This window comes from Notamacropus eugenii, chromosome 1, assembly GCF_028372415.1.
Source record: "Notamacropus eugenii isolate mMacEug1 chromosome 1, mMacEug1.pri_v2, whole genome shotgun sequence".
Lineage (NCBI taxonomy): Eukaryota > Metazoa > Chordata > Mammalia > Diprotodontia > Macropodidae > Notamacropus > Notamacropus eugenii.
Genome location: NC_092872.1, coordinates 422,780,121 through 422,791,766, shown reverse-complemented (window position 1 = coordinate 422,791,766; position 11,646 = coordinate 422,780,121).

The window sequence follows — 11,646 nt, the reverse complement described above, 5'->3', positions numbered from 1 at the left end:
ATTTATTTATAAGAACAAGAGTTCTTAATTCCTTTATGACCCTCCCATTCTGTTAGGGTGTGACCCTTCATTTCTCCTTAGAGACATTTACTAAAAGGTTCCATGGGAGCAAAGAATACCAGTTTAAGTTCTCTGTGTGGTTTTGATTTTCTAATTTGTAACCAAAGGCAGTTGGATAGGACATGGGCTCACTGTCTCAAACCCCTAGTAGCCCTGGGAGATCAGATTCCCAGAGGGCAGTTGACTATATCACTTCTCAGCGTTGTAAGGGTAACATAAGGGGTTTGTGTGTGGGAGTGGGGAAGGAATGTCTAGTACTTTTGTGCATGAGTGTCTGTCTAGCATGCTCCGCCCTACCTATCAGTCACCAGTTAATGTTGTTCAAATTATCATTTAACCATTTTATATCAATTAGCTTTTACAAAGGGATATTTACTGAAGAGATATAGCAAGAACCAAAATATAAGGACCCTTCCACCTTGGAGCACACTCTTCACTATCACTTTGGTTCCTAGGGAGAGTGGATTCAAAATGGTTGGTACAAAACATTGTCCCTGTAGAATTCATTTATAGCTCTGGTATAGCTATAACAGTTTAGTCACTCCTGTATTTGCAAAACATGAAGTTTCCACTGCAGGGTTGATTTACTGCTGAACTAGCTCAAGCTGACTCTTCACCAGACTTAACTATTGCCACCGCCAGCTCTGGTTGATAAAGGGACAGTTGATGGCTCTTCTGGCCTTTTGAAACTTTCAGGGTCACAAATTGGTACATTATGTTTCTGATAGTTATTTGCCTAAGATCAGGAAAGAATAAATACAACAGAAGCAATGGTTCCATGAGTTCATGGCCACATGGTAACCAGGTAGGATCCACAGCAGTTTTGCCTTGGTAGTCACCAAGGAAAAGAGTATGCTTGAGCATACTCAGCCTTAGTTCGCTATTCAGTTCTAAGGTTTTTTTGTTTGTTTGTTTGTTTTGTTCATCATGAAATAAACTGACAGTCAAAGGTTAGAGGATACTTGTGCATAACCTGAACTGAGGAAGAAACAGACTCACCAGGCCTCCATGGGCATATTTGTGACCAGTAAAATGTTCTTTGAATGCTTTAAGGTTTATTCCTCTGTATCATGCAACCATTATGAGTAAGCACCTTTGTGAAGGCAATGGATTTAGAACCAGAAAACCTGGGTTTGAATCCAAGTTCTGATACCTGTTGCCTATGTCACCTTGGGTAAACCACTTTGCCTTTCTAGGCTCCAGATTCCTGTTTTGTAAAATTAGAGGGTTGGCATAGATGACCTCTGAGGTTCTTTCCATCTCTAAATCTATAAGCCTGTCTTACTATGAATCAGACCTTCCCGAGTCACTGAAATTACCAGCATTTGCAGGGGCGACCTTCATTTCAACAAAGACATATTTTTTTTTCCTAAAGAAAAAGGAGGTTAGATTTTTTTTTTGTGAGAAACAGACCAATCACCTTTGTTCCAAAAGGGCCATTACAATTTGTTTGCTTGTCAAAAGAACCTGCTGACCTTTCCATGACTGGTTCAGCTGAGGCTTGTTATGGCCTATGTTGGCACTGTGTGATCTTTTACTAAAAAAACCCGACAACAATCAAGCCAAAAAACAAACAAACAAACAAAACTGTTCCAGCATCCTTACTGCGAATGATTCCATTGTGAATCACAAACCTCTTAAGTTCAGCCATCACTAATTTGGACAGAGCCTGTACTTTACTATATAATAAAACAATATAATCGTCAGTACTGGAAAGAGTGCATCATTTGGCTGGGCTATGAATTAACTTACTTTCCCTGTGACTTCCTAGACATCTCTTTCTTTAACCTCCATTTACTTCCATGTGTTGTCTCCCCCTGTTGCAGTTCCTTGAATGAATACAATCTCATTTTTGTCTGTGAATGTTTAATGCCTAGCACAATGCCTCTCAGAGAATAAACACTTAATTGTGGTGGGTTCATTCATTTAGTGATATCCTCCTAGCCAAACCTAGTGGTTGTTTTCTTAGTCCTTCTTTTCCTCACTTTTAACCATATTTGACATTTCTGGTTTCCCCTCTTTCCTGACCTGCTCTGCAATCAGGCCAACAATTCTTTCATGTCCATCTTCTCTGTGCCTAGTTCAATGTTAGGCACCATGGGGGCTGTTGGTGCTATTGAAGTACAAATGCTTGCTCTTCAGGAACTTTCAGGAAATAGTTGTTGAATTTTTTTCTCCTCAATGAGGTATAAAGTCTCCTTTGTGTAAAGCACTGTGACAAGGCTCCCACACATGAAAAACTCAGAGAAGAAAGCAAGACAGCATATATAATCATCATTAGACCATGTGGGGCAGACAGTAAGCACCGTGGGAGTACAGGGAAGGGAGAGATCAGTGAAAGTGACAGAGAATGGGAAGGCTTCTGGGAGGAGGGAGGGCATGAACTGGGCTTTGAAGGGTGGCTAGATGCATGGCTGGCAGACAGTCAGGGGGAGGGGAGGGGAGGGGCAGAGATTTGCAGAGCTGGGAATGAGCATGGGGTCAGGGTGGAATATGGGTGTAGAATTAGGGCGGGGTTTGGCCTGTCTAGAGCAGACTGAGGCGTCATAGGAGAGAATACAAGAGAGATAAGGTCAGGCTTGGTTTCTGTGACACCACATTCTGCTGGTTTTCTTTCTTTCTTTGATACCTCCTTTGTCTTATAGAATCATGGAGATGGTGGCAAGGCCCTCAAAGGTCATTTAGTTCCACCACACCTGAGCAGGAATCCCATTTACAAGGCTTCTGACAGGTGAGGATCCAGCTTCTTCTTGGGGAGCTCTGCCTTATGGCATTCCTTCTCTCCTATGACAGCCTGTTCTGTGACTGGCTGTGTCTGTATATGAGGAAGCCCAAATCTGCCTCTAGGTAGCTTCCACCAACTGGCTCTCATTTCACCCTTTGGGGCCAAATAGAATAAATTTAATCCTTCTTGTAAATTGCTACCTTTCAAGTATTTGAAGATAGCAATCATTATGTCCCTTCTAGGTCTTCTCTGTCCTCAGTCTTCTACTCTTCTCTCCTTATTCTCTCTCTTAGGAGAGCTCATTTACTCCCACACTTTTATATATAACCTCTATATAGAGAGAGACAGCTTGGTAGAGGGAAAAGAGATCTGGTTATGAAATCAGAAGATCTGAGTTCAAATTCTCCTTCTGCCACTTCTCCTTCTACCTGTAGGACTCTAGGAAAATCATTTCACCTTTCGGGTCCTCCCTTTCCTCATCTGTACAATGCTAGGATCCTATGGTCTGTGTTCCTCAAATCTACATCTCTAGTCCAGACCTCTCATCCCCTTTTTCAGCTACCTGCTGGATGTCTTCACTAAGATGTTCTGTGTTACTTGAAAAGGTATATGAAAAGAATTTTCAGAAGTCCCACTAGGCTGTGGAGGCAACCTCATTTCCAGTGTGAGGGTGGAGGGAAGGAAGAGATTCTGGAGATGCTCAATGATGTGAGAACCTTACATTATTTCTCCCAAGACTAAAAAAAAATCTTTTTATTCAATTTTACTTTTGTCAGTGTTAATTACTTTTATTATAATACTGTTGTTTCAACTGTTTTTCTTTTAAAAATACTGGTTACTGTTATTTTTACCTTACCTTTCTTTCTAAATATATCCCTCCCCTACTCAATGAGCCATCTCTTATGACAAAAAAAATTTAGAATTTTTAAAAAGAGAGAAAAAAGTTCAGGAACATTAGTCAACACTTCAACTGAGTCTGACAGCACATATATAGTATTCTACACTCAAAATCACATCTTCCAAGAAGGGAAGAAAGTACATTTTCTCAATTTTTCTCTTAGGAAAAGCTTGGTTATCATAATTATACTTTAATATTCTCACCACCCCATGCCTGGATTATTGCAATAACCTTCTGGTTAGTCTCACTTCCTCAAGTCTCTCCTCAATTCAGTCCATCCTCCATTCAACTGTCAAATTGATCTTAAAGCATAAGTCTAATCAGGTCATCCATACCCCTCCCCCCAACCTCCTACCCACTCCTATTAATAAACTCCAGTGGCTTTTAGGATCAAATATAAAATGTGCTATTCAACTTTTAAAGACCTCTATAACCCAGTCCCTGCCTACCTTTCCAGTCTTCCTATGCCTTATACGCCTCTTCCTCTTACCCTGTATTCTCCCAGTTCTGGGGATTTTCACTTGCTGTCCCCAATATTTGGAACTCTATACCCATTTCTTCCACCTTATTTCCCTTAAAGGTTAAATTCCTTAATTTAAGGCTGTATGACCTTGGCTTCCTTAAGGTTTCAATGAAAGTCTCACTTTCTGCATGAAGGCTTTTCTGTAACCCCGCCCCCCCCAATGGTAGTGCCTTCCCTCCAAGATCATGTCCAGTTTATCCTATTTAGATCTTGTATCCACATAGTTGTTCCAGATTGTCTCCCTTGTTAGGTTGTGAACTACTAGAGAGCAGGGACTGTTTTTTTTCCCCTTTCTCAGTATCTCCAGTGCTTAGCCCCGTGCCTGGCACATAGTTTTGGTCTTTCAGGTGCTGTCTTGACTTGAACATGAATTGGATTTAAGTGAGGCAGGATTGCACAAAAGCATCAGCCTCACACTCTCTTCCAAAGTCATCAAAATGCAATGACAAGACCAAAGTTCAGATAACTGAGGATGGTCTGGGCTGCAGTGGATGACCTTTGCATCCCCCATGTCTGACCAAGCTCTAAGAACTCCACGTTGCTTACTTCAGTCGCCTTCATAACTGTTGGAACAAACTGTTCTCATCTGCCCATTCCATTGGGGGACGTGTTCGTATACTTGAGGAAGACATCTCCCTAACTCACTGATGGGTATGAGGCTGGTTGGTTATGCTCAGACTGGTTTAGCCCATCTGCTGAGACAGTTTTACCAGGGTGTGGGGGCTGCACGTGCTATAGCTTCTTAGAGCCACTGATGAGTTGGACAGTGGACACCAAAGGTGGATGAGCAGCTCTGAAAAGGTCTCAGCAGCTGTTGTGCCAGAGGTGCTATTCCTCCCTGAACCCACACACCCCATATCATGGATAGAGAGCCATCAGGTGAGTCAGGGAGACCCGAATCACATCTTATCTCTGATACATATTAGCTGTGTGAGACTGGCCAAGTCACTGCCTCTCAGTGCCATGGGCCACTCTCTAAGACTATGCATGGAAAAGCCTTGCTTTTCTTCATTGGTTAGGAAGATGTCCAACAGCAATGAAATCAAAGCTCCAGAACAATCAACTAAAGTATCACAATCACGATTTGAACCCAGCTCTCCTCTCATTCCAAATCTAGTGCTCTATCTTCACATCAGGCTGCACAAGGCAACAAAAATTGATGTCCCTAAGGCATGTAACAGATCTGGAGTCTCCTTAGTCACTATGATATTTAACAGCTCATATTTCTATGGTGCTGTAAGGTTTTCAATGGGACAGCTAGGTGGTGCAATGAAAAGAGGGTTGGTCTTGTAGTTAAAAAGACTCATCTTCCTGAGTTCAAATCCTACCTCAAACACTTACTAGCTGTGTGACCCAGAGAAAGTTACTTAACTTTGCTTGCCTCAGTTTCCTCATCTGGAAAATGAGCTAGAGAAGAAAATGGCAAACCTCTCCAGTGTCTTTGCTAAGAAAACCTCAAATGGGGTCATGAAGAGTCAGACACAACTGAGAAACAACTGAACGACAACAGCCTTCTATGTTTCTATCAATAGTGTATCTGCATAGCAGGCACTTAATGAATGCTCGCTGCCTTGACTTACACAGTGCTTGGTTTGTTCTTATTTCCTTACCTTATTAATGAAACTCTTCTCCATCCCCAGTTTTAATAAAAGTCTTTACTGATGGACTATAGATCCTAGAAGTTACATTATGACTTGTAATTTTTATACCAGGGTCAAACAAACAAAAAATCCTCCTCAAAACAACTGTAGTTCATGATATAAAATTAATATGATAGATATAATTATGATAAATTAAAGTGAGCATGAGAGGAAATTACTAGCTGCTAAAGTAGTACATGCCATACATTTTTATGCCCTCTAATTTTTGGTGCCCTGGGGTCAATGCTTTGATCACCCCTCTTAGTTATTATTCACATAAGAATCCAAAGAGTTTTCTCCCAAAGGCTCATATTTTTAAAAAATTAATAAGCCTTTATTTCCTCTTCTTCCCATATCCCTCCCATTAAGCAAAAAAAATGAAAAGGAAAAAACCCAAACTTTGTAACAAATATGCATAATCAAGCAAAACAAATTACTGCATTTGACTGTGTCCAAAAATGTATATCTCATTCTGCCTCTTAAGTGCATCACCTTTCTGTTAAGAGGTTGGAAGGCTTTATGATTAAAGACAGAAGGAAAAGAAAACTAAAAGGAACCCAAGTAGAGGAAACCTCAGGGATCTAGGAGCAATGACTTCCATCTACCCCACTTCTTACTGGGAACACTCTGAAGGTGAAGAGATATTTCACTTTGAAATCCAGTCAGTTCAGCTTCAGGGACAGGGAGCACCAGAACAAAGCATGCTTTCCATCATTTATTTAACATTTATCGAGGGTCCATTCTTTGCAGTAATGGGGAGCAAGATGTCATTTGCTCAGCAGGCTAAGGGCCCCCGGGATGTTTCAGTCTTGGGCTATGTGTGAATGAGCCACCTTGTGGACCCCTGGGTCAAAGAAAACCTAGCCCTTTTCATCCCTTTGCTAATAAACATATGTTCCCAGAAAAGAAGTAGATCTTTTGGTTTTTTTGTTTCCCAAACTCATGCTGCCATTTTTAAGACTTTGGGTTACTGAAGTCAGGAATAGGAATAGAAAGGCAAGTGTCTATGGCAGGGAAAGGAGGAGATTAAGAGGGAGTGGTGGGCAGCTGAGACATCTCCCTGGGGCCTTCTGGGGCCCCAAGCTTGAGGGCTGGTGAGCTGCTGTTTAGGAAAGCAGTCCACCTGGAGCAAAGGATAGATGCTGAGCAAATCTTTTTCTTTTCTTTAAAAAAAAATGTCAGTTTGTATACATATTAGTCTCTGAACACTGTCACCGAGGAGAGCAAGAAATACACACTAATGGAGTTAGAGATCAAGCACAGAATACAGCTGCCCAGGGGAGAGACAGGGATGGATACATTAATGGAGAAAGATCATGTCCTGAGCCTGGCCTCCCAGAGAGGTGGTAGAGAGAAAGCTGCACTAATGGAGAGTGAACACAGACACGGGGGAACCGCCTGGGAGCCAAGAGCTGTGGGCAGTGAAGAGATAAAGCCTGCAGAGGCATTCACCTATATGGAGGGCACAGACCCCATAGCAGGCAGCTTGGCAGGGGGTGGGGGGAGGAGAGCTGGGAAAGAAGGTCTGGCCCAATTCCCTGAGAACAGAGAGGGGCAAGGTTTACATGCATACACCCAGCTCTGAAGCAATGCAACTACCTTCCATAAAAGCCACTGACACTCCAAAATATCTTAGCTTCCTTGACACCCAGTCATCCCTGCTTCAGGTGATCTGCTGTCTGGTGCCTTAGGTCACAACCACACACTTCTAATATGGAGTTTGGGAAGAGAGCCTGCTGGGTGATCTAAACTCTTTTCCCACTCAATTTGGGACAGAGAGACAAATCAAAAATTCACTCATTGTAGATAGGATGATTTCACTTTTGGAGAAGTATTTTGGTCTTAGAAGACCTGGTTTCAAATCTCACTTTAGGCACTTAGTAGCTGCGTGTCCTTGGGCAAATCCCTTAACCCCTCTGGGCCTCCATTTCCTCATCTGTAAAATGAAGAAGTTGGACTAATGATGTCTAGGGTCACTTCTAGCCCTGTGATCTTATGATTCTAAGGTCTCCCTGTCCAGGGCTGGGTGATGTTCAGGGCTGGAGAGGAGGGGAAGTATTTTGATTGAAAAGACATTGATGCTGTCTGTCCCCTTACACTAGTATTGTGGCAGTGGTCTTCTAATTGCTCTCTGATTCTGGTCCCTTTCCTTCCACTCCATCTTGTGTATGGTACCAATGGCCCTGCTTAACCACCTCCAATGGCACTTCATTGCTTCTCAGATAAAGTCCAAACACTTCAACCTAATTTTGGTGGATTTTAGTAATTTGTCTCCACCTAGAGAATCCAACTTTGTTTCCCACTGTTCCCTAACACGCAACCTTCTGCTCCACAGAATGAAGCAAGAAAAATGGAACAAATATTTAGGTTGTACCTATGATGGATAAGATATTGTACTAGACCCTGGGACTGCTAGAATGAAAAGTATAGCAACGACAGCAATAGTAATAGCTAACACATAGAGCACTTTAAGGTTTTGAAAAATCCTTTACATATTATTTTTCATTTGATCCTCACAACAACCCTGTGAGGTAGGTGCGATTATTTTTATTTCCATTTTATAGGTGAGGAAACTCTGACTGAGAGAGGTTAAGTAACTTGTCCAGGGTCACAGAGCTATTAAGTGTGGAGCCAAAATTAGAGCTCAGGTTGTCCTGATGCCAAGCCCAGCATTCCCTCCCCATCTGTACTACTTAGCTGTCTCTGTAGGGCTTACCCTCAACATGCTTATGATAAACATACTGTGGAAGGCGAAGGAAGGAAAGAGAAACGGAGAGTTGGAATAGGGTTGTTTTTCAGTCATTTTCAGTCATGTCCAACTCCTTGTGATCCTATCTGGAGTTTTCTTGACAAAGATACTGGAGTGGTTTGCCATTTCCTTCTAACAGGTGAGCAAATGGAGGCAATCAGGGTTAAGTGACTTGCTCAGGGACACACAGCTACACAGGGCAATGAGAGGGAGCTGCCTCGCCCCAAATATGGTCCATTCCATTATGGGCCGTCTCTGAGGAGTATTTCTTCTTTACATTGAGCTGTAATCTATCTTGTAGCAGCTTCCATTCATTAACCTTAGTTCTGCCCTTTTGCAGCCACCTGCTTACTTTCTAATGGGAGAAGACAACATATGAAAGAGCTGAAAAGTGGAGGGTGGGGAGGTATTGAGGTTGGGGACCTGGTGGCAAAGCTTTAGAGAGTCAGAAGCAGAGAGGAATGAAAGATGGCTGACATGGGCCCTTCTTCAAAAAACGAGGCTCCAGGGGGAACTCATTAGTGGGAGAAGACACAGAGGGATATTCCAGGGTGAGAAGTTCACAGGCACTGAGGAAAGTTCCAGGGTGAGAAGGAAGATGACGCATGGTGGCCAAAGAGACAATGAAGGGTAGCATATGTATTGTAGTTAGGGTGATAAACGGGGAGTGCCAAGAGCAAGGACAGATGTGATCTGAGTAAATCAGTCATGTTTTATTCACATTGACCAACTGATAGAAGTTTCTAGTTAAACACTTTCTAGGCATGCAGCTTTGTCCCATTCCAGGGTCTTATATGCTCCATTATCACAACCCTCCTAACATGCAATAAAAAAGGGTTTCTTCACCTTTGTGTGGGTTCTGAATCCCTATGGGAAGTTGGTGAAGCCTATGGACCCCTTCTCAGAATCATATTTTAAAATACATTAAACAAAATACATAGGATTACAAAGGAAACCAATTATATTGAAATGCTGTTATTAAAATACTTTTTTTTAAATTCCCTGACCAACAAGGGGAGATTTTCGCTTCACTAGAAAATCTTAAACAAAGAAAAATGCAACAAACATATTTTAGTGAATATTATTTTTATATTAGTTTCATTTCAAAATATATCCCTCTCCTTCCCTTCCCTACTGTGCTATTCCTGTAACAACAATGGAAAAGAAAGCTATTTGAAAAAAGAAATGTAATTCAGCAAAAATGACCAATATTAACCAGTTTTTACAGTTGTTTCCATCTATAGTCTCATGAATCTACAAAGAAAGGTTAGAGGCTCTCCTTCATCTCTCCTTTAGGACCCAGCTTGATCATTACATAATTATACAAACATCAGGTCTTCCTTCCTTCCTTCCTTCCTTCCTTCCTTCCTTCCTTCCTTCCTTCCTTCCTTCCTTCCTTCCTTCCTTCCTTCCTTCCTTCCTCACTTATTTTCTTTTTCCATACCATGCTGAAGTCCCTACCATGCTGGGTGCTAGAAATGCAAAGATAACAAATGAAAGTCTTTGCCTTCAGAGACCTTACATTCTTACATTACCTGGCTCATCTTCTGGAATTTGTGATCCCCAGAAACCCATTCTATAAAATGACATCAACTCCAATGTCATCCACCCCCCACCCCTGGAGCTCTCCTCTCCCTCCCTCTGATTGCAGAGGGTGGAGGGTAGGTATTGGACAGATCCCTCCTCCCAGATTCTCCACCATCTAAGGGGGTCACCCAAGGTAGTTGTCTCCTCGTTTCCCTCTCAGGCTCCAGGACATCATCACACTCCTTCATTGGATACCCTCTCCTTCCCCCTTTTCAGCTTCATTTGATATGTTTTCTTCCTTTAATTAGATTGTGATCTCCTTGAGGGAGCACTGTCTTTTTCCTTCCCTTGTATCCCTAGTGCTTAACACAATGCTGGAATGTAGCAGATATTTGATAAATGTTCATTGACTACAGGGAATACATCAGGTAAAGAGATACGTAATTTAAGGAAGTTCAAGTCTAGAAAGAGCATTAACAACTGAGGGTGGGGGTTGTAGGGGTGGGGAAAGAGATCTGGGAAAGTTTCACTGAAGAGGTGGTACTAGAAGTAAAGGAAGGATTTGGAGAGGTAGAGATGAGGGGGGCATTCCTTCCAGACCCTGGTCACTATATCATTCTAATTCCCAAAGTGTGGCCACTTTCTTGAAGCCATACCTCAATGCCAGGGACACATCTGGCGATAGGAACATCTACAAATGATCTCTCTTGGCTGTAATGACTGTGAGACTCCAGAGTGCTAACACCTTGCCCAGGATAGAACTGTGGTATAATGGAAAGAGCTCTCTTAGCGCTGCCATTTTGGGTCTACTGCTTAATTAGCTGTATGACCTTGGCTTGCTCATCTGTAAAACAGTTATGATATTTAAATAGCCTACCTTGTAAAGTTATGATGAGGTACAAAGAAAATAATGGCTGTAAAGCACTTTGTAAAGAGCTATAAATGCCAGCTATTGATTATCCTTAGTAGCAACTCATTTCAGTCATCATTAATAGCAATTAATCATTGACGAGCACTAAAAATTAACAGATAACATTTGCATAGTACTTTTACAGTTTACAAACTATTTTATATACATCAAAGCACTTACCTTGCAACAACTCTGTGAGCTTGTTATATTCATATTACTGTTCCCATTTTACAGATGAGGAGACTGAGGTTCTGAGAAATTAGGCGATTTGCTATGGCTACACAGCAAGTAAGTGTTTGAGGCAGTATTCAAACCCAGGTTTCTTGCTTGATCCCAGTCACTGATAATGATTCTCATTTGTATTCTATTGTAATGTAAGTCTTTTGAAGGCAGAAACGATCTCCTTTTAGTTTTTCTATCCCTAAATAGAAATCGGACAGTTCCAAGCATGTAGTGAGTGCTTAATAAATTATTTTTCTTTATTTCATTCATTCATTCTGATCTGGGGTGAAAAAATTCTAGCAAAGAAAGTCACATAGGACTATCTCCTTCTTTCCTCTGAGACTTCATGCCTGTCATTCTTTGCTCTGTGCCCTCCACAGATGTCCTCTTTC